The sequence below is a fragment of the Gorilla gorilla genome, chromosome 4 (genome assembly GCF_029281585.2).
Source record: "Gorilla gorilla gorilla isolate KB3781 chromosome 4, NHGRI_mGorGor1-v2.1_pri, whole genome shotgun sequence".
NCBI classification, from domain to species: Eukaryota; Metazoa; Chordata; class Mammalia; order Primates; family Hominidae; genus Gorilla; species Gorilla gorilla.
In genome coordinates, this window is record NC_073228.2 from 86,879,782 (window position 1) to 86,900,534 (window position 20,753).

Genomic DNA, 20,753 nt, shown 5'->3' on the forward strand with positions numbered 1-20,753 from the left:
TTTGGGAGCTTCTTCCTTCCCCAGGACTGAAATCTCAAGGTTATTTCTTGCCCACTCCTTTCCTTCTCTTTAGATGTGTATGGACAGGCAGTCAGTTAGAGGTGAGAGCCATGCCTGGCAATTTCTTAGACCATATGTTCCTCTCATGGTATAGCTTAACCTTTGGCTGTTTGGCTTGTCATTTCTTTTTCCCAGTATAATTCTTCTGCTTATGGTCATTCTTGAAGTCTATACAATAAGCTGCATTAGTCAGGACTGCCTAGGGTTCTCCATTTAAACAGATTTTGAACACAAATATATTTCCGTTGAAATTATCTTCATGCACTCTAGCACACATTCCTTAAAACACTTAACTTTTTAAGAAAAAAATAACTATTGATTGTGGTGGTGGTTTCAAAACTCCTAAAACTGTACACTAAAAAGGGTGAAATGTATGTAAATTACACCTCCATTTTAAAAAAGCTTTTTAAAAAAGTAAATGTTGCCACATTATCTGCTATAGACAAGTAGAGCAAGTAGGGAATCATGTACTGAAACTAAGAACATCACAAGCCCTAGATTTTTAGGCCCAATAAGCTATTAATTAACTGTAGGATCTTAGGCATGCAATTTCATCTTTAACAAGTCAGTTTTATCATCTGTAAAATGAGGAATGTGTTCAGATTAGCATTTGTGAAAGTATGTTTGGCAAAATACTAATTTTTTCAGAATATTTTTTAATTTTTTTTTTTGAGACAGAGTCTTACACTGTCACCCAGGCTGGAGTGCAGTGGCGTGATCTCGGCTCACTGCAAGCTCCGCCTCCCGGGTTCACGCCATTCTCCTGCCTCAGCCTCCTGAGTAGCTGGGACTACAGGCGCCCACCACTATGCCCGGCTAATTTTTTGTACTTTTAGTAGAGATGGGGTTTCACCGTGTTAGCCAGGATGGTCTCTATCTCCTAACCTTGTGAACCACCCGCCTTGGACTCCCAAAGTTCTGGGATTACAGGCGTGAGCCACCGCACCTGGCCTTAATTTTTAAACTATTATTATTTTTTAATAGAGATGGGATCTCACTTTGTTGTCCAGGCTGTTCTGGAACTCTGATACTCAAGAGATCTTCCTGCCTCAGCCTCCCAAACTGCTCGGGTTACAGGTGTGAGCCACCACACCCAGCCATGTTTGTAGTTTTTATGTGAGGCAAAAAAAGGTTTCCTTCATCAAATATTTTAAAGAATGGTTGCATCAAGTAAAATGAAGTAGATTCATGAAGTACAGGACATGTCACAGCTTTTTCACCATGTGAAAATGTATACACCGTTTCCTCAGCTTATCCAATCACTATAGTCTTTATCTACTCCACCCCACTCAGCCTTCAGCATCTGCGGGTTTAATGTATAAATGCTGGGAAACACTTAAGTAATCCTTCTTGACAATCATCTCCCACAAAATGTTCCTTCCACAAAATGTTTCTCAGGCATCAATTTTATTTGCACTTAAATTGACACATAGGAGCAGAATGAAGTTATTAAGTGGTTATTCTAACAAAGTGATTTGCCATTTTGTTAGAGTCTGAATATAATTGGGAGAAATCTTTACTTCATACTGCATGTGTAGACACAGATGTGGTCAGTGAATAATTGTATAAACACGTTTCAGAATTGCTCCAGCCTCTTTTGAGTGGAGTATATGTAGAAAGCAGGCTGAGGCTAGCAGAAGTGAGAGATAACAATAGAAGTGTAGGCAAGAGTCAAACGAAATTCTATTGGAAAATAAAAACAATGGTGAACCTGAAAAGTGTTTGAACCCTGTTACAAACTCGCATCAACGGTTTTCTTTTCTCTCTGCGACAAATGTGACAGCCAAGTTACTGTATAAAAAGAGGCCTCATTTTTAGCCCCATTCTGGGAGCCCATGTAATTACTACTGGAGTATAAAGCTGGGAATAGGGGATCTTTTTGCACTGAACGAACTATAATCAGCACCCCAGCTTTGTGCAGTCATGTCTCCAAGGAAAAGCTCATCTGAACTTTTCCAAAGTTTCTTTCGTATATATCAAAATTATTTATATGCTGTCAAAAATTGGCTGAAACCCAGCTATCCACAGCTATCCACAATTCCTAGAAAATTTAGCATATGATGTTTCTGGAGCATTTTTCTGCCTTTCTGCAAGGAACTTATTTAGTTATATTAATGATTATTGGCCTCTTTTACCACTCTTTTGCAAGAAAATCCTTCTGGACAATACAAATATTAAAAATGTAAATACAGTCACATATAATAAATGACTGCTTTTACAATACCTTGGCTATATGCTGTATATGATGAATCCCAGCAGCCTTCTCTCTTTCCTAGTTATATTTATTAGCAGTATTTTTCTTATGTAACCATAAATAATACTCTACTAAGCAATTCCTAACACATATATTTAATAAGTTAAATACAAATAAAGATCTTAGTAATTAAATTAATAGCATAATTTTCTTGGAAAGAAGTTGAACAAATGCATTAAGGAAAATTTCAAGTCCTCAAAGTTGCAGAAAATAAACTTGTAACACACACAACTGGAATCAGAAGGATAATAGTAATTTGTAGCCCCTCCAAGGCAAAATTTCAGGAGTGGCCTCACTAGCCTTTTACCTAAAACTGATGACTTTAGGTGTCTACTCTATCACAATACTACAGCTACTTATGTTTCCTTTAAGCCTAAACAGAAAAAAGGAAAACACAGCAAATATTTTTTGCCTTTATATTAGAGCAGTGTTTAACCATCAGCAAAGTGAACAACTGGTCTTTAACAATAGGCTGCTTCCTTCTACTGAAACTTCTACTTACACTACTATACTCCAATTATCCTGCAAGTAAGTAAAGTGGATCCATTAAGGTCCCTAATAAACATCAATAAATATCTTGAATTTATTTCATTGAACTTTGATTTAGTTCATTATAGGCTCACCTTTAGTTCCTGAGCTGTAACCTTTAACATTTCCATATTCTGCCTGGTCCCAAATGCTCCTGGGAATACTTAGGTAAAAACCACACCCATAATTGTAATATTTCTATGTTGGGTTTAATATTATTAACATGGAATCAGATATAGGTAATTAAATCCATTTGCAGCTAATATAGAGATATTAATTCTTGACTTAAAGGTCAAAAATAAAAATCTTATGAGATAAAATTGTATTTGTCTTTAGATTTTTATTTTTTAAATTGCATTCAGTTCAAATATTTACAGAAGCACTTAAAAATAATATATTTTGAATTTCTGAGAGAAAATAACTATGAGCTATGTATAGTTATCTTCTTTCTATTTTGTGGAGGAAAAAAAGGAAGACTGAAGATATTATTTCAGTTTCCTGGTAACGTATTCAACAGACACCAGAAGGGATTTAAAATATTTATTGAATTGAAAGAATATCAGCTAATACATAACAATTTGATAATTAATATCTACAAACCCCATCAGTCCAAGGTTGCCAAAATTAAAGTACAGAGTAAAAAGTTTCAAAAAGCTCCAGAATGAAATAAGACACTGGACCTTCTTTCCTGGTGCAGCAGAATAACAGACTGAACACATCCCAGGCACAAAGAATTTCACTATCCAGTGAATATTCTACTGACCGTTTCTTTCAAATGCCAGCAAATTCTTCACAGAGGGGAACGCACCAGCCATCTTCTTTGTCCTTGGGACAGAGCAAGAAGGGTCTGTTCAAGCTGGTGACCTAGATTTGAGGAGCAAGAAAAACAAATGATGATCCCTGTCCCAAAATATCTTCATTTTTCCTGAAATGAAATTTCCTAAATGAGCCCATTTTTCCTAAAAAGAAGGTATTTCCTAAATATCTTTCCTAAATTATTGCCTCCAACTCCTGCATTACTGTTTCAAGTTAAGACTTGGAAGACTGTTGTAGTAGTCTGTTCTCACACTGCTAATAAAGACATACCCAAGAGGTTCAATTGACTCACACTTCCACACGGCTGGGGAGGCCTCATAATCATAGCTGAAGGGGAATGAGGAGCAAAGTCACGTCTTTCATGGCAGCAGGCCAGAGAGCTTGTGTAGGGGAACTCCCCTTTATAAAACCATCAGATCTCATGAGACTTATTTTATCACAGGAACAGCATGGGAAAGAACTGACCCCATGATTCAATTACTCCCACTGGGTCCCTCCCACGACACATGGGAATTATGGGAACTACAATTCAAGATGAGATTTGGGTGGGGACACAACCAAATCATATTACCTGTTAAAAGGCAAATATTTGGGTGAGCAATACCCTTTACACTGCCATGGCAAATAGATTTGACCCCATATGACATCTCTGATAAAGTGACAGAGGTTGCTGTAATGTGCTGAACAGATTCTAAGGCCATCCCCAAGCTCAATAGAAAAGAATACTCTTTGAATAGCAATGTGCACTGTGAGCACAAAAGAGACTTGCAACATATAAGTTGACTATTTCCTGACTGTTGTTTTTCCTTATCCAGCATCTACTCATCTTTCTTTTGCCAATATCATGCTGATTTTCCTTTAAGTATCCACCTCTTCCCTAATTTGCATTCTCCCATTTGCATTCCAAATTTTTTCCGTCTCTGTTTTTACACATTCAAAACTCAGATCAGTTTGATTAAGCAAGAAATGTGTCAATAATCATAGATGTCCCCTCCTGGGAACCATGTAGGTGTGCTAATTTGTTGGTGCAGAGAAGGGAGATTTGCTCTAGATTCAGCCTTATAAGAAGTGAATTGAAGATAAAGCCTTAGGAGCTCCAGTAGTGCAGTTGGTTAGCACACGATACTTAAATGAAGATAAAGGGTTAAAAAATTGCATTGAATATTCATATGACTTGTGAGAACATCTGGCAATTACAGAGCATTTTGCCAAGACTTAATAAAATAAATAAGGAGAATAAAGATCAGAATATATTTCAAGCTAGTACAGTCTTGCTCAATATATTTTTTAATTGGTCAAGAATTATATAACAAAACCTTATGAGATAATCTCTAGCAGCAATTCTTTTTCTCAAAAATTAAAGAAGCTATTTAAAGAGAAGGGCTGTCCACCACAGCAACTTTCTAACACTGACCTACCTAGTTTCTTCTGTAAGGGGATACCTTATTGTATTTAATGTACTCTAAAAATACATTTACTTCCATGTTATTGTTTTATCATGACCATTTATTTATTCAATTTTTTTGAGATAAGGTCCTGCTGTGTCTCCTAGGCTGGAGTACAGTGGTGCAATCACAGCCCACTCACTGCACCCTCAAACTCTTGGGCTCAAGCGATCTTCCTGCCTCCTGCCTAGCCAGGACTACAGGTGGACACCACCATGTTCAGCTAATTTTTTTTTAAAACTTTTTGTAAATTAGGGCCTCACTTTGTAGCCCAGGCTGGTCTCAACCTCCTGGCTTCACTCAACTCTCCTGCCTTGGCCTCCCAAAGCACTGGGATTACAGGCATGAGCCACCACACCCAGCCCTAACCATTTTTCGTGAGCATTTGATCTTGCTCTTCATGACACTTTTCAAGAAGTAAGCCCAGAGTTTGTCAAAGGGATGTTACATTTTCCATAACACAATTTTTTTTAGGCAGAGTCTCACTCTGTTACCCAGGCTGGAGTGCAGTGGTGTGATCTCGGCTCACTGTGACCTCCGTCTCCTGGGTTCACACCATTCTCCTGCCTCAGCCTCCCAAGCAGCTGGGACTACAGGCGCCCGCCACCACACCTGGCTAATATTTTGTATTTTTTAGTAGAGACGGGGTTTCACCATGTTAGCCAGGATGGTCTCAACCTCTTGACCTTGTGATCCGCCCACCTTGGCCTCCCAAAGTGGTGGGATTACAGGCATTAGCCACTGCGTTGGGCCTCCGTAACACAATTTTTAAGGCTTCTTTAATAGAGCCGCTCTTGGGATCTATGTTTCCAAAAAGAAGTTCAAACTGTCTCTCCGTTTCATTGCCCTGTATTTTCCTTTATGATACATCACAATCTGTATTTATTTTGCTATTTGTTTCCTTGTTCTTTGTCTATGCCATACAAGCTGTATGAGGTGGCACTTTGTCTGTCCTTTTCACTATAATGTCTCCAACACCAAGCAGAGTGCCTGGCACAATAATTATGTGTGAAAAGAATGCTTGATAAATCAATGAATCTATGAATCAATGAAATAATTCATAAATGAAACTGATGGTGATACAACACAGTGGAGGTGCTTTTATTTTGTAAGCAGCTTTGTTCATAAATTCATGAGAGTTCAGAAGTGGAAAGCTCATAAGTAGAGGCACTTCTGTTCTCCTTCCTGCTTATCTCGGACATGGCATCAATACCCATCTCACGCAGATTCCCAGGCAGCCACTTCAAATGGATTCCTTCCATCTCTGGGATAAGGTACTAAAGCCAAAGTAGGTATTCCTGCCTCTGTTCGCCCTGACCCTGCCTTGGACTCTTTATTCCAGTAAAGCAAGCTATCGTACATTTTCCTCTCATCGTCTTGCCATTCTGTCTATACAAAAGTTTGGACCTTTCTATGCGTTGCCATGATACACTCTTTATACCATTCATAACATCTGGCTCACAGCTTCTAATAACTCACAAATGCTTTGACATAAGCAACAGCTAATTTCATATTATGCAAGGTTTTAGTTATATTAGAAAATGACATAATGTATATAAAAGCATTTTATGAGCTAAAAAATCCCATGCAAATGAAAGAGATAATGATCATGATTATCACTATCATTGTTGTTGCCTCAGCAAAGACGGAAAACTCTTTGAAGAGTCTTTTCACATTCTCCCTTTTTGGCTTTTAAGAAATATTGAACTACATGCTTCCAGAGAAGAAATTGTTTCTTGGCATTAAAATAGAAATTTTAATAAAATCGCATTAACTCTTCCAGGCACTGTTACATTACAGAGGAAAACAAACAAACAAACAAAACCAGATCCTATTGTCCCAGATCCACTATTTATCTAAAATGTGAAGAACAGGCATTTCTTAGTAGTTTACATTTTCTTTTTTTATTTTTCCATTAACTTTTGTTTTAAGTTCTGGGGTTGAAGCGCAGGATGCGTAGGCTTGTTACATAGGTAAACCTGTGCCATGGTGGTTTGCTGCACAGATCCACCCATCACCTAGGCATTAAGCATACAGTCCATTAGTTATTCTTCCTGATGCTCTCCCTCCCCCGCCCCCAACCCTGACAGGCCCTAGTGTGTTTGTTCCCCCCACAGTGTAAGCTTTGAAACATACTTTCATTTCCTATGCAGAGGATGATTTTGATTCCCCACTTTACACAAACTACCCTCTTAGAGAGGAGACCCCACTAGGCCAGTCAACCCAGCAGTATCTCAGATCACATCAGACTCATTGGAAGAGAAGTAGAAGTTGCCTAAACACTATAATTTGAAGCACATCAAGAAGGTCCACACATGGCTCTGCCTAGAGGTCTAGCCCTGGGGACTGAATAAATTAAATAATAAGCCTAATGTCCTTGAGCACTCTCAGCTACCAAACAAAAGCCATGCTAAGCAAATGGAAGTACAAAAATGGATGCATACAAACATGCTTCTTTCGCACACAAATGTTCCCAGAAAGTATTGAATTGCATGCTAGCAAGAGAGCTAGCCACAGAAAGGATTGTATAAGCAAATTCCTGTTTCCCAGTTTTGACCTTTACTGACTGTTCAAGAATATTCAGCTGTCTCACACTACCTTGAGCAATATTACCATTTCCTGTTTATCCAGATAAAAGAAAATGCATACCAACAGTCTCTGGTAGCTATAACTTACTAAATGATACCATGGGAGCCTAAATAAGTTAATATAGATTTCACATGTATAATATATTCTTTGAACAATTGTACTTACAGCAATAATATAGCTCATCAGTTTTTGGAAGAGGCAAAGCACTTTTCAGGGCTTATTTTTGCAATATCACATTCTCTCCTAGCTTTCCTCCAGTTATGAGAAGTCAGAGGGGAAAATAATGAAACCCATCTCTGGTCATAGGCGTCTGACTGAAGAACTTTGTTACTATTATTTGCAAGGATTTGACACTGACTTGAGGTTTCAGTGATGATTGGCATTTGTAAAGAAGCCTTTGCATAGCATTCAGCAGGCTGTTAAAAACATGTATAATTTAGCTTTGGTAGTTTCAATGAAGTAAAGGTTAGGTTCTGCCAATGACCTTTCTTGAACTTCTAGGAGTATATAGTCTTTTGGTGAAAAGGTAAAAAACAAAGACTATATTTTCCTACTTAGGTGGTAATTACACTTCAGTTTATGTAGTTCTGATGTTCGTGGGAGATCTTTATAATTTACCCCTGGGCAGGCTCTCACTGTGAAGCTTTTTTTTCCCCTTGAGAGAGTTGGTTGTTTTTTTTTTTTTTTTTAACTAACATCCTTGCAAATTGGATAAGTGTTGCATTACAGTGATTTGCAACTCATTGATAGACTTACATGTTTGAACCTTAGGAATAGCACTTGAAAGAAAGATTACAAATCCCCTTAACCTGCAAGCATTCACTTTCCAAAAATACCTATTTGCAAGGCATGAAAGCACTGAATTTTGAAAGCCCTGGTAAATCCAAGCAAAGTGAAATGTACCTCTGCTCAAATGAGTTCAATGGTGGTCGGCCTTTAAGAAGACAACGTGTTTTGAGGCTTTCTACAGATAGCCAAAGAAACTCGTCCTTCATTCAACATCACAGGGTTCCTCTGCCATCATGGTAATTACACATGTTGCCAACTCAATTAAGATTGCACAAGGAAAGATGATTATTCATTGTAGCAATTTCACTTTATAGTCAGTGGTAAATTCTGTGAGAAAACTTCATCCAGCAACTTTCCCATCCTCCTGGAAGGGGGGTCCTTGGTGGTCAGCCAGAAACATGCAAAACTATCAGTATAATTCATGCTGCTTAGGGGTTCAAAAAAAAAAAAAAGAGGCATTTCCAAAGCCAGGGCAAATTAGCCTTTGGCATTGAAACTCTCGATTATTTATCCACTCAGGCGCATCTATACAATGAGAAACAACTGCCTTGAAAGGCAATAAAATGTTGCATACAGTTCCCAGGGGCCTGTCTGCCTGATGAAGCATTTAATCAACCAGGCCACAGAACCATTTGCGTTCTATGTATCTAGCTAGGGGAGGTAGTCAGTGAAACTCATTAAACAGTACTCAGAAGAAACTATCCAGCCCAGGTCTTTATTTTCTCCACAGGCTCTCAGGCAAAGTCCCAAAAGTCCATCTTTGGGCTATTGATGAGTGTTACCAAGCTCCAGCTCCATTTTCTCAGAAAACTCAGGTCAGGAAGGTGTTTCTTCCTTTAATCTCTTCCTTAACTCCCAGGCTGTGGTCAGCATCTCATGCTCTCATTTTGCATGCTTTGTTTTCTTTCCCCAATAATAATGCAATCTATCGAGTAGGAATGATGGCATTCTTCTCCCACAGTATCTAAAATGATGTTTGGATAGATCATTGGGTCTTGAAAAGTACATTTTCATTGTACTGGGCTGGATGGTTTCTTCTGAGCACTGTTTAATGGGTTTCACTGACTACTTCCCCTAGCCAGACACATAGAATGCAAATGGTTCTGTGGCCTGGTTGAATAAATGGATTTGTACTTCATTGTACTACTAGCGGCTCTTCACCTAAACAAAATTTCCATTTGGAAATGGGAATATCCCTCTCACTTATGTAAACACTACTTTCCCTCTCTTTTGATCAAGGACCTTCCTTCAACTTCAAAGTTTTTCATCTCCTCTGTACACATGATGCTTCCGGATTCTGAAGTCTTGTAAGTCAAAAATTTAATGCCTAAAAATTTTTCAATGTACCATCTTTCATAGACACAGAGTAACTATGCATCAGAACAAAAGCACAACTACTTATTTATATAATGGTACTTTGTATATAAGAATGAAAGGGAAGGCCAGGTGCAGTGGCTCAAAGCTGTAATCCCAGCACTTTAGGAGGCTGAGGTGGAAGGATTGCTTGAGGTCAGGAGTTCAAGACCAGCCTGGGAAATGTAGCAAGTCCCTGTCTCTAAAAAAAAAAAAAAAAAAAAAAAAAAATATATATATATAGAATAAAAGGGGAAAGATTTTTTGGAACTCAAGCTATTCATCCATTGAGGAGTCTCTGTACAAATTATCTGGTCTCCTTATTGTCAGGAAGCACACAGAACCTTTCTTTATGTATTTGAGTATTACATATGCATTTATTTGAAGAAAATTCACAGGCTTTACAATGAGTTATAACACCAATTCCCAGTTCCTTCTCACTGCGGAACTGTTAGCGACCCATTTGGTCATTTTAGGTGCACCATTAGGTGCATTAGCATACCTTTGAGATAATCTCAGATCTACTGCTTATTAGTTGCATGACGTGGCCACATTATTTAATGTCTGTGCTTCAGTTTCCAAATCTGTGAAACAGAAATAGCAATAGCAATCACCTATGGGTTATCAGGAGGATTAAATGAGTTACTACATGTAAGGCACGTAGAGCCTGGTACTTGGTATGAACTCATCAAATAGTAACTTTTTTTTTTCTTCCAGATCTGGGGACATTCTCATGTGTCCCTCATGAATTTTGTTCCATTCCAACTGAGAGTAGTGGGAGGATGCTACTTCTTAACTCAGGGTCCTCATTGCTAAGTCTTCGGCCTTTTGTTATGTACTCGTTCAAAATACAGGCTTCAAGTGATGACTCTGTATTTCTATAATCTCCACTTAGACAGAGATTCCTAAGGACAGGAACTCGATCCTAAGGTTGTTTCTATGGCCCACCATGTTTAAGGCAGTGTCTCACATGGAGTAAGAGCTCCATATTTATTTTTGTTGATATTTTTTACTGTTCCTTCCTCTCTGGTTACCCAACACTGATTATGGCAGCATTCCACTCTTTCTCCTCTTCCACACCACGTGTAATTTGATCCGATAGAGGTTACAGAGCCTGTAAGGCATACTACAAGGGACTTACCAGTAACCAAATACGTGATCCTTACCAGAACTCTTATTGTTTAGATAGGAGAAAGAGCAGATAATTTTTTGGACAGATGTGTGTCCTGGGTTGTGGGCTGCTTGTGGGTTTCTCATGTGCTGGCAAGCTGATAAAATTGAAAGGCAATGAAAAAATTTGGACAAGCATTCCAGTGAAGCTAACACAAGATTTCTTGATTTTGACTAACTTTGGCTACATTATTAGGAAAAGATAGCCCATGAAGGTGTTTTCTATGGGAAACACTCTACTATAAGAAGATAACCAATGAAAATTTTTAATTCACTGAGCCAGACTTCTTTCCACATAGTCTCATGTGATTCAATTACAAAACACTTTTTTCGGCAGGGTGCGGTGGCTCACGCCTGTAATCCCAACACTTTGGGAGGCTGAGGTGGGTGGATCTCGAGGTCAGGAGTTCAAGACCAGCCTGGCTAACATGGTGAAACCCCATCTCTACTAAGAATACAAAAATTAGCTGGGCATGGTAGCACGTGCCTGTAATCCCAGCTACTCGGGAGGCTGAGTCAGGAGAATTGCTTGAACCGGGACCAGGGCGGCGGAGGTAGCAGTGATTGAGATCTCGCCATTGCACTCCAGCCTAGGTTACAGAAAGAGACTCTGTCTCAAAAACAAAACAAAACGAAACAAAAACAAAAACAAAAAACATTTTTCTCTTACCTGCTTACTGGCATCTTTGAATGCAGATTCAATAGTGAACTGGACTTAATCTCTTCAGAAGGTACTCCTACTGATGCTAGAAAATGCAGCCACAAAGGAAAAACATTGTAGAGGAATTTCACTCCAGCAGAAAGAAGCAACTCCCTCATTACCAGATTGTTGTTTTCAGTAATTCTGTGGAAAGTCCCTTCTCTTGTTCAGTCCCTTGCTTCTCCGTTTGACTTAATCCCCCCAGCTGTAGTTTTCAGAGTCTTATGATTATTATTAATGTTATTGACTGGCTATTTCAGATAGCGTAGGTTCAAGTCTTCATGAGTTGAAACTTAGCCTTTCTAATCCATCTGCTCACGAAGGTCCCTCATGGATTCTTTTCCTTTAAGTTGTGACTTGGCACTTTGGTTTCGTCTGATTTGTTCTGTGACCTATGTATAAGCCATGTTTTTTTCAGTATTGGAAACGGGCTATTTTTTTGGTGATCACTTACACATGTTGCTGTTTTCCCTCTGTTTCTCTGCTTACTCCATTCTAAAATCCAACACATGATATGCTGAATTCAAATGGTTTTTGGAACCAGGTGAGAATTGAGCTTTGGTCTTATTTTTTTTTAATGGGCAGGTTTTTCCAGTGAAGGATTTTCAAGCTTCTTTCTTTTGAATTTTGCTCCTTTAAAATCCAGATGCTGTTTAAAATTAGTAGAAGGCATTTGAACTGTATGACTAAAAAAACCATAAACTGTTAGTATTCATGAATTATATATTTCTTTTAGAGATGAAGCCTCCCTATGTTGGCCAGGATGGTCTCGAACTCCTGACCTCAGGTGATCCACCTGCCTCGGCCTCCCAAAGTGCTGGGATTACAAGTGTGAGCTACCATGCCTGGCCACTTAGTGACTTTTAAAAGAAAAGGATTTGGACCACAAGAAATTTATGCTATTGTAGAGCATTAATTAGTGAGGATATCTGAAATAAAGAAATCTCCTTCCATTCAAATTGGCTTGAACATAAGAGAAGGACCGTTATATATATTTCAGGCCGGTTTCAGTGATGGCTGCCAAAGTGGTCTAGAAAATCCTTGTATTAGTCCACTTTTATGCTGCTGATAAGGACATACTCGAGACTGGACAATTTACAAAAGAAAGAGGTTTAATGGACTTACAGTTCCACATGGCTGGGGAGGCCTCACAATCATGATGGAAGGTGAAAGGCGTGTCTCACACGGTGGCAGACAAGAGAAGAGGGCTTGTGCAGGGAAATTCCCGTGTCTAAAACCATCAGATCTCATGAGACCTATTCACTATCCTGAGAACAGCGTGGGAAAGACCCAGACTCATAATTCAGTGACCTCCCACAAGGCCCCTCCCACAACATGTGGGAATTCAAGATGAGATTTAGGTGGGGATACCACCAAACCATATTAATCCTTAACTATATGGGACTAAGGTAGAGATAATTGCAGAAAACAGAGACTTCTTAGTTTCCTGAGCCTGAGAGAAACCAGGAGAAGAGGGTCTTGAAGGTCTTTCTTGCCCATCCAATAAGCCATCTCTTTTCCACCAGAATCTATAAAGGGGCTAAAAGTCTAGCATTAAATGTTGAATCAAATTGTTAGTTTCAGTAAGAGTAAAAAGCCTTTCAAATCTCCTGGAAGTAACACTAGGTGATTCCCCTCCTCCACCCCTCACCTCCACAAACAGCAAAGTGTTAATCTCTCTGTGCTTCAGTTCCCTCATCTTTAAAGTCTCTGTAGCATGCCTCCTCATGACCTCCCACATACATAAACAAAAATGGCTAGACAAGCCCTGATTGTTTCACAAGCTATACAGCCTTGACTCTTCATCACAGGCTATTTCTATACAGCTAAAGGGAAATGGAGAATTGAAGCTAATGTGGAGAATTGACATCTCATGCTCAATTTTACTCTTGCAACATTCGGAGAATGACTGTTTTTTGAAAACCTATTCAAGTGTGCTGGAACCAGGGCCTGGATAAATAAATTTTTAAAAATAGATCTAATATAGGTGATACTTAGGAGCTCATTTGCTTCAAAATTCTGCTGCCTCAAATCCACTGAAACAACTTGTGCTAAGATCACTAGTATTTTCCTAAACCTCAAACTCAATGGATACTTTGCATTTATTATCTTAATTGAATTCTCTGGACCATATGGCATTGTGCAAATGTGGGTCGCTGTCTCCACGTTGAAACTCTTTTTCCTTTGCTGAGGTATTGTAGAATAGACTAGGGTACAGATTCTGGAATCAGATAAATTTAATTCCAACCCCACCACTTTCTAGTTGGTAGTCTTAGGGAAGTTACTTGAATTTCCTGTGCCTCAGTGTCCTCATCTTAAAAATGAATATAATATAACTTATTTTATAAGATTGTTGTATTAGTATTAGTTGATTTACCCTATGCACAATGCTTAAACAGAGCTCTTCCACATAGATGGCGTTCAGTAAATATTAGCTTAATTATTCATAACACCATTTTCCTTCCTTATTCGGATCATTGTCTCACGGTCTCCTTCACTGTTACTAATTCCTCTGCCTAGCCTATAAAACCAGTGTCCTTGTCTCTTCTTGTTGTACATAACCACCTTAGATGATCTCTTTTACCTCAAACCTTCACATACAATCATTAGGTGAAAGCTTCTTAAATCTCAGTGTCCAGCCAGACCTCTCTCTTGAGCGCTGAGCTCTCTCTCCAACTCTTTAATGCACAATTCACCCTTGGTTGCACCATCAATACCTCATATTTAGTATGTCCAAAGAGGAATGCACCAGCCCCTTTCCTGGAACTTCAGCCACCACAGATGACAGCATGCCCCTCAAAGCAATGTGGTAGGGAAATCAAGGTGTGGGTGTTTAGTGAATGGTGAGTGTTCTCCATCTCAGTTCCAGCAAAGGGTGGCTGTGGACAGGCAAAGAGGCTTGATTCTGAGTAGGTAGAATTAGCTTAGATTTTTACAAAACTTACTTATAATTGGGAATTCCGTTCTGTAGTAAATAGAGAATTATTGAAAATGTATGACAGAACAGTTCCTAAAAAATATTGTCACATGTTTCTAGCTCTCATTTCCATGAGCTATAGACTTTACTGACATCAGGGATAATCTCCAGTCTCTTCCTTTGTATTCTATGTATCTCTGTCAAGAACAAAAAGTCTGTTGCTCTCGGTTACTCTATGAGTGGCCGGACAAGGTCCAATATATGAATATGAATCTTTTCCATAATAGAAACCCAAAAACCAGCTGACCTGACTTCATGCATCTGAAATCTTTGGTGCAATCAGATAATCCATTTCCAGTTATTGGACATCAAGCTAGTCTGATAGCTGTTGTTTCATGGCCAGTTATGCTGTGCCATTTTAACTTATAGATGGGAGAGTATTTTTCACAGATTTCCTGAGTTATGGTAATGGTTTACTATTAGTCATCTCAATAGATAATAGGTTCCTGTTTCTTCCATCAATATATTCATGTAGAAAAAGTCCTGAGGCCAGGATCCAAAATGTATGTTCACTGGTGATAATTTAAGTAATCCTACAGAGTTGGCAGGGATGCCTGACAACTCATAGGAAATGGCCTCAAGGCATCTTTGCTTTGTCATCTAGTAAGAAAATGTAACACAAGTCATAGAAGGTGTCCTGCCCCAAACCATCACCATAGCATAGGGTATATTAGCACCAGGCAAAAGATTATAACCATTCTGAGTGGGAGTAAAAACAGGCACATTCATAGTGAGGAAGAGTAATTTCTGACTGTTACATGCCTGACACACAGAATTTACTGAGGAGGAACACTGATATTCATACCACTTCATCCAACAACTATTATTTTAGCAACTACTATATACCAGACACTCTTCTATACACCAGGAATATACCAATCAACGTGCAGACCAAAGTCCCCATGCTTATGTAACTCATACCCTATTGCACTGAGAAAGGTTTGAGACATGGGAGAAAGTTGGGTCGGAGATTTTTGCTTCGTTGTTTATTGAGACCAAGTTCCTTGATTGTACAACTACGCTCTAGTATTTTTTAAAAAGAGAAAAAAGTAAAGAAAGACACTACACACACACACGTACACATATACAAATACACATAAATATATACCTATTTATGTATATATTCATGCATAATCATATATATAATTAACAATACCACTCCCCTCACCCCATATGTGTTTCTATGAGGAAGAAGGTATTCGTTCTCTCAGATGGTTTCACAGTTGAAAAGCAAAGCAGATGGCTCTTCTAGAGGAGGCAGCTTGCTTGCTAAAATGTCATGGATATACAGAAATAAAACCGAAAATGAAATGAAAGGCAAGAAAATATTCTCATTTGAATAATGAACTATGTGATGTTTCCTTAGAGCCACACAGCTCAGATAACAAAAAGAAACACTCTCAGACCCTTTGTTCTGCATTTACGACAAAACTCAAACCACATGTCTGTCATGTAATAAGCCACTCTGGATAATTTTTTGAAGAATAATAATCATTGTTTGATGGAACCACTTGTAAAACACAGAAGGCACCCCAGAGAAGCTGGCACTCATAGTAAACTATCCAAGGGATAATTTATGGCAACAAATGATACACTGAATATTGCATTTAAACTTTAAAACAATTGTTCACACACAAAAGAAAACTAATGGCTGAGCTCTCGCTCCACCCCAGCTTCCTGTCACTGTTCATTTTTCAGTTTCCCCATGGTTGAAGGAAGCCCTTGGGACTTATGGCAGCAGATAGCTCAAAACGATGCCTGTAGAGCTTTTGTAATTATTATTATGTTAAACACATAATTTGGTTGCTTTGTTCTGTGAGTATATGTGCTTATTTCAGCCTCATAATAGTTGCCAGATTCAGCTGTGTGATTTGTATCCTGCAATAAAATGCACCGACCACAAGTTTGCCTTTCTGCACCCACGTTTCCACCAGCACTGTGCAAACCAACAATGCCCATTATTGTCTCGGGAGTTTTGCGTAGACCTGAAGTGACAAAGGGGAGTAACTTCAGACAAATCAACAGAATGTAATTACAGGTAAGGAGTTTGGCTTTACTCCCCCTAAAGGTCTTTGAGGCCTGGGATAAATTTTGACGCAACAGCAATTGGACTGGCTTTAAGATCAGTTGTTTACTTAAATCTATTACATCCAGATTTCACATGAGCCAAGAGACCCACCTGCAAAGCCTGACCAAAGTTTGCTGTCTTTCCAACTACCTCCTGGGACAGGAAAAATTCCCAGAAAAAGATTAAATGAAAGATACTAGAGATGTGACCTCCAGCACTGTCAGTGTGGACTAGAACCAAGTTGTTAAGGCCCCTGGGATCTCCATGATAGGAAAGAGGAGCCAACCATTGTATAAACCCTTCTGATTGCCGTCCCACCCTGGGATCCCTCCTCCTCAAGCTTATTCTGAGAACAAAGCAATTTGCCTGCTGCTTAGAAACAAATCACCCAGGTCTGAACAAACAAAGCAGACACTTCTTTTATGGAGGAGAAGTTGAGAGACCCTAAAAGCACTGTGAGTTAGAAAGGGAAGAGGTTTAAAAAATTGATGAAATTGTTTTCCCTTAAGAGTAATTTAACTGAATAGTGAGCGGCCAATTGTTAGGATTTGAAAACAATTCAGAAGCTATAGAAATCCTTTTGACTGTAACCTCCCTTACCCAGACCTTGGTCTCATGAGAAAGAAAACTTTCTTAGCTTAGAGTCATAGCAGATAATGCCTCCACTAAAGTTCCCAGTAAGGGCAGATGAATGAATCAACAGGAAGCAGCCAGCAGTGCTTTGTGCTTTGACAAATCCTGGCTTTCAAACTCAGGCCTCTCTCCTATATAGTGGAGAAATCAGATAATATATTGAAGAGGTGATCACAACTTAAATTATCAAGGAGGCGTAGACAGACATTGGGTGCCTCTGGTGCAACATCCTAAGAAGGACATGACGTCATCCAGGTAGTCTTCCAGCAGAACACAGAAAAACTAAATCTAATCATGAGGAAATGTCAGAAAAAAATCAGGAGCATTTTATTTAAAAAATTAGAAGCATTTTATTTAAAAGGGGAGAGAGGCTGGAGGTTTCACAAACGGTGATGTGATAAAAGTCATAGTCACTGAAAAGTTGAGGAACTCTTGCTGATTAAAGAAAATTAAAGAGATATGAAAACTAAATATAATATGTGATCTTAGAGTGGATTCCATATGGAGGGGGAAATGCTATAAAGAACATGTCAGATCATTGAGAAATTGATCTGGCTGGCTCAGGAGTGAAGCTGCAGACCTTCACAGTGAGTGTTACAGCTCATAAAGGCAGTGTGGACCCAAAGAGTGAGCAGCAGCAAGATTTATTGCAAACAGCAAAAGAACAAAGCTTCCACGGTGTGGAAGGGGACCCAAGCCGGTTGCCACTGCTGGCTCTGGCAGCCTGCTTTTATTCTCTTATCTGGCCCCACCCACATCCTGCTGATTGGTCCATTTTACACAGAGCCGAGTGGTCTGTTTTGACAGGGTGCTGACTGGTGCGTTTACAATCCCTGAGCTAGATTGTATTTTTTGTATAGACAAGGTTTCACCATGTTGGCCAGGATGGTCTTGATCTCCCGACCTTGTGATCCACCTGCCTCGGCCTTCCAAAGTGCTGGGATTACAGGCGTGAGCCACCGTGCTTGGCCTTATAAATTTTTTTAAATGAACTCAGTAATACTATAATAGAGCATTTAGTAAATGTAAATCAATTTCTAAACTTAATAATTAAGCTTCCTTCAAGCCTGTGTCCTTATCCTGGACACCTCATTTCTCTGGGTCCTGGTTTCCTTACAGCAAAATGGAGATAATAAAGCTACTTTAACTTCTTCAAAGGTTTATATGAGATAATATATGCATCATCAGTGCCTACAGAAGCGTAGGGGAAATATATCTATATGGTTGCATGTATATATCAGTATAACTTTTTTACTGTAAGGGACTGAAAACAGAACTCAAAATAGTTTAAAGAGTAAACCATTCATATCTCATTCAACAGGGTGTTCCAAAACAGCACATTGTACAAGAATAAATATGCTAACCATACTCGTCTTCCTCCTTGCCATCTCCTGCCTGTGTTCCCCATTGGTTAAAGCCAACCAGAAGCCAGAGGGCAAGAAATCCATTGACACAGACCATATAGGTCAGCCTTTCAGGGAAAAGCAGGGTGAGAAAAGTGAGTGATGGGTATGAGGACTAAAGAGAAGATATTTGCTGTAAAGTGGTTTCAGCTTGGTCGACTGAATACGTGACTCAATGACATCAAGGTTCTAGATCCTTGCATTAATCAGTTGCCCACAGCTAAACCCTTCCCCAAAAATGGGGGAAAATATTTCCTCTCAATCTGAATGCCCAGTTTAGGTCTCATGCCCAGCCATAATCCAAGGAGTCCTTAGGTGAATGCAGTGCTCTGATTGGCTTAAGCCGAGGTGCCAGAATCCATCATAGGCAAGGAAATGGGTGAGTTACCATGATAGGATTAGACTGTAGATTCAACCTCAAGGTCCACAATAAACATAAAGCACCCATCACAATTCCTGGTACAAAATGGTTACTTAATAAATCTTTTTACCCCTCCTTATTTAACAAGGCTCTGCAAAGTACTGTTCTTCATTCTGTGGACATTAAAATGCAATACATGATCTCTTCTTTTAGAGAGTTTACAATCCAGATGAAGAAAAAGAGGAATGTTAACAGAAAAATATAAAATATAACCTGAGAATACAAGATGGCATGTTAAGTGCCCAACTAGTGGTATAGATATGGAGCATTTAGGATAGTGGTTTCCCAGATATGATCTACTGTGGACTGGTGAACAGAGTAAGTAATTCTAAGGGTTTGGGAATTCAAATGTTCACCCAGGATTGACCGTGGGCGCTAGGCTGTAGAGGCAAAGAATAGCATATACTGTAGTAAAATAAATATGCATCCCAAGCACACACACATGTGCATCTCAGTCATGAAGTGGCCTCTGTGGTCTCTTCTGCAAACTCCATGGCCTATCATCTCTGTCCCTGCCACCCATGATGGTGTGCCAGTGTTTACATCAGCCCACCAGCAGGAACACAGCAGCCATCTCTTCCAGTGGCTCATTCCTACTCATGCATGACTATTACAAATGCTCCTAGGCTCCACTTCCACCAACGGCTTCTGTGGAAGTGTTTAGTATTTGGGGATGCCATCCCCCTACCATCACCAGAGTCTCCCCAAGGCTGGTCCTAATCGCTGGTGAGCAAGCTTCTTTTTGAGAAATGTATACTCCCATTCATGGCCACAGTATTGGAGTCCTCAGAGCACTCAGGATCTCCCCAGGTTTCCAGCTGAATGTGCACCCATGACCTGTCTGGGGAAGGCTTGAGAAAGAGGCCTGACCCACTTCTGGAGGTCCTAGGCCCATCACAGCCCTAGACTAGGCAGGCTGCAATGAGCTGAAAGCAGTTGGGTTATTTTTACGTCAAAGAGCAAAATATCAAAAAGGAAGTTGAGAGCACTCCACTCTTCACTATCCAAGTCACACCCAAGCTTACCTGATATCTTGTAACAATTTGCCTCGCACCAAGAAGAAAACAAACTTCCAGCAGCTAGCAAAAAATAATAAAATGAAATAAAATATTTAAAAAAATAAAACCATACTAGTATTTGTAAAAATGTTTAGATACAAGCTAAAGTATTACTAAATTCATTGTAGCTTTTTGCTATTATACATTTCACTCAAAATTGAAAAAAGAACAGCCATTGTCATAACACAATATCAAAATGCTTTTGTCCTTATAAGATATCAAACTGGAAAAAGTTGAGTCCCACTGCTTTAAAAGTTCTTAAACTGGAAATGATCATTGCCCTTTTAACCTTTCCCTATGCCAGCATATGATCATATGAGAATCATTTGGGCTGCTTCATTCTCATGAGGCTGCTCTGTGGCCTATCCACCTTATGCTGGAGCTTGTCTTAAATAAAGTACTGAGGAAAGGAAGAGTTGGTGGCTTGAAGGAGATATTTTCCCTTAAAAGATTCTGCTGCCACATCCTTCCTGCTCAGCTTCCACCCAG

General features: G+C 39.3%; 1 long non-coding RNA gene across 1 annotated transcript; it reads right to left on the reverse strand.

Annotated features, from left to right (window-relative positions):
* Positions 1-3,368: 3,368 nt before the first annotated feature.
* Positions 3,369-12,875, reverse strand: LOC129533482 (uncharacterized). The gene is made up of 3 exons (XR_008679749.2): positions 11,675-12,875; positions 10,337-10,418; positions 3,369-3,706 (listed from the first exon to the last, which is right to left on the reverse strand). It is a non-coding gene; the product is annotated as an uncharacterized lncRNA (long non-coding RNA).
* Between the last annotated feature and the right edge of the window lie 7,878 nt (positions 12,876-20,753).